The 3481-nt window shown below is 33.5% G+C and overlaps 1 long non-coding RNA gene across 1 annotated transcript in view; it reads left to right on the top strand.

The window, feature by feature from the left end:
- LOC128251533 (uncharacterized) overlaps positions 1-2505 on the top strand; it is a 10282-nt gene extending 7777 nt beyond the window's left edge. The window contains exons 2-3 of the long non-coding RNA XR_008267163.1: positions 818-965; positions 1891-2505. This is a non-coding gene — a long non-coding RNA (uncharacterized LOC128251533). The remainder of the gene's footprint in view (positions 1-817; positions 966-1890) is intronic.
- Positions 2506-3481: the final 976 nt, after the last annotated feature.

The following is a 3481-nucleotide window of genomic DNA, read 5'->3' as shown; positions in this document are numbered from 1 at the left end:
TTCATACTGGTAATACTGTCATCATCATCAACATCACAATCAACCCAAATGAGTACCATCAATATCATAATTATGCAATACATTTTAATGTGTCTGTTTTTCTGTGAAATATAGACTAAACACATCACTAAACATGTCTGTCTCCCAGTTGTTGCTATACTTGAGAATTCTTTTAATTTTCCATATGTATGAGAGTACATTTCATGCCTTTCATAGCAGACCAACACTGTTACTACTATTGATTATTAAATTTCTCAAACCAACTATCAATGTCATATATCCATTCCACTTGATTGTTCTTTCCAGCAAATAAAACCTTACATTTATGATTCAGAGCAGCTTCATTTCAGTAAAATCTCAGGCTCAAATTACACACAAATACTATATATTATATTAAATATCCTCTCAGCACTTTCTTTTATTTTTTATTTTTCGCAGTTTTTAAAACACACTCATCAATGTCATTATATAAATTTCTGAAATATAGATACAAATTCTGACTTAATTTAACTGCATTTTGAGAAAGAATTGCAAAGTTCTTGAAATTTCATACAGGGTAGTGTAGTGTAGATTTAAATTATTATTGTAATACAGGAGAATCTTGTTTAATTACTGCTCCATTACAAAATATGAACTTGTTATCTGTCTTATAATGTATCAGGAAGTTGAACATTGTCTTTAAGATTTTCATATTACTTTCAATATCTCTGATCTGTTTTTCTTATGAATGAAATTTACCTCTGTATTAAGAAGTTTTGCTTACTAATAATGTTAATAATGATTGCACCAGGCACTCAAATTTTTTTTCCAAAACCAGGTGAAGGTCACTCTCCTCCACTGTTCTTTTGGCCGAAACACCTGGGAGACAATTGGCAAGGACTGCCCAAAATGGTGACATGTCATCATCAAGGGAATGGGCCAAATGGAAAAAAACAGACGTCTAGAGGCAGAGATCAGATGTCAAAGTGAGTAACTTGCAATTCTTTGTCCCCCACCAAACCTCCCTTGCGCTAAATGCCCTTGGCTCCTCTATATCACTCTTGACTTGAACAGCCACCTCAGGTACTGACACCTTTTGCACCCTTCAGAATAAAAAGGCTCAATCACTCACTACAGATTAACTACTTGACAAAAGCAATGATGGATGCTGTTTTGAGTTCAGTCTTACCATACATCAACTTAGCAAGTATTTTCTGCCATAGCATTCAATAAGCTAAAGTATTATGTGTGAAACTTAGTTCATAAAAACTGAGAAAGGCTATCGGAGAAGATCTTCCTATTTCTGTCTGGTTGACTTAGACATCTAGTTTAACACAAATATTTAGCCCTTGGAGGTTATTTAGCAAACAATGTACATACTGTTGAAAACATATATACTAGCTGCCAATCTGAGGATTATTTATTCCCTTCCAGCCATCAGCTTTGAAGCCCTTAAAAGAGCCTGTGGACATAGACCTTCCCTACCCTTTTGATATAAACCTGCCTAAAACCACCCTGGTGCTACGATACAAAGTTCATGTTTTAAAGTGGATTAAATTAAAAACTTCCATCATCATTTCATGCTAAATTATGTTCCAAACAAGCTTAAGAATGATCAAAATATTTTACTAAATTCTTCATTATTTTAAAAGTTGAACTGAAACAAAGTATGTTTATCATTTGGCTGACTAGGCTTAAATAACCAGAAATTGGCTCATTCACAGTGTTTTCTACAAGTGGTCACAAGACCTGATCACGTGAAGGTATATACATCAATCGAGTCTTTCTGGTTTTATGCAGGCTATCAAATCCCATCACATAACAGACCAGCCTGGCACAGGAAAATTATGTTTGTTCACTGAAGCCTATCCACAAGCTTAAATAGAATGTTTTGCTCTTGTTTTTCTTCAGTGAGGTGGGAAGACATGATTGAGTTTGGATCAATGTGGACATTACACCTATAAACAGCGTGGATTTGAGAGACTCCAAAAACTCATGGCAAGTATTTCTGTTCTTGTTCTGCTCAGCACACATCACCAAGTTCCAACTAAATGAGAAAAAATGTGTATATTTTCTTCTAACAGTATCATTCGAGATGTACCAACATTTGCTGTACTGATTCACTTAGCGGTCAACTAAAATGTAGCAGCTAATTGCAACTCATTTTCTTGTATTTCTTTCCATTGTTTATACATGACTCATTAGAACCAAGAACTTGTAACTATACCAGGGCCAGAGCTACGCTAACTACGCTGCTAAAGTTGCATGGTATTTTGATATCAATTTTTCTCTTTAATAAGACCGTGCCAAAGTCTTTTACTTTTCTTATAGCAGAACACCAGCATTTATTAGTGATATCGCCCTGAGTTAGTGATATCTTCCTGGTATAGGCCACAACAGAATTTATCATTTTCTGCTTTCTGAATGGTGAAAATGTGCTTGCTATTGTTAAGTATAATAAATATGTCTAGTTCTGATTTTGATGTTGTCAAAGAAGTAATGTACAATTGAAGAAACTTGCTACATCTAACAAAGGAACATCTTTCTATGTACTCATTTGACTTGCTAGAATTTACAGTCAAATATTCTTCAAATCATATTCTGGCATCTAAAAAAAGGAAAGGATGCATTAGACAATCTAGTGTTTTATATATATATATATATATATATATATATATATATATATATATGCAACAAGTTAAAAATAATGGTCATTGCATATTTTTCCTTTATTGGAGCAAGTTTGACTTACAGTTATTTCCAGTGGTTATTATAGATATATTACTGATGCGTTTACTCAATTGGTCTACTGATCAATTGAGGAAAATTGAACAACCTAAGAAAATGAATGCTACTTTCATCAGAATCAGTTCTAGTTATAGCAAGCAGAATTATATATATATATACATGCATATATTTATATGTATACGTGTAGTAGTGTGTGTGTGTGTAGGAAAAAAACGTGATAGCCATGGCTGGAATGCATCTGAATATAGTTCTACCCAAACAGGGCTGACTGGGGGGAGGTAAACATCAACTTACTACACCCATCAAGGCAGGGGAGGGGCCTTTATGTAATCACGTGGCTTTCAATATATAGCTAAATATATCTCATACATATCACATTTTGCAATCCTAAAATTCAACCGATATAGAGAGCAATGTAATTCCACAATATCACACAGATGAGATGGTCATGTGTGGATTGAGATCAATAAGAAACAGAGTCAAAAACTGGTGTCTATATAATTGTCTTGTATGTACACTTGAAAGCAGTGTCATGAATAGTATTGCTACAACCTAGTAACTAACACCAGTAACAGGAACAAAAAAAAAAAAGAAGACTTAAGAGGATTTATTAGACATCAAATTAAATAAATAAACCAAGTGTACATTTTAAATTTGTGAAGTTTCTCAGTGTTTTGAATCAATGACCATGAAAATTTGGAGGTTAGTTTGGTGTTAAAGAATATATTTTTTTAAAGAGTAGAGATCGAAGTTC

The sequence above is a fragment of the Octopus bimaculoides genome, unplaced genomic scaffold (genome assembly GCF_001194135.2).
Source record: "Octopus bimaculoides isolate UCB-OBI-ISO-001 unplaced genomic scaffold, ASM119413v2 Scaffold_325444, whole genome shotgun sequence".
Classification (NCBI taxonomy): domain Eukaryota; kingdom Metazoa; phylum Mollusca; class Cephalopoda; order Octopoda; family Octopodidae; genus Octopus; species Octopus bimaculoides.
Note: the sequence above shows the minus strand (reverse complement) of the source record. Positions and strands in the feature narration are given on the sequence as shown.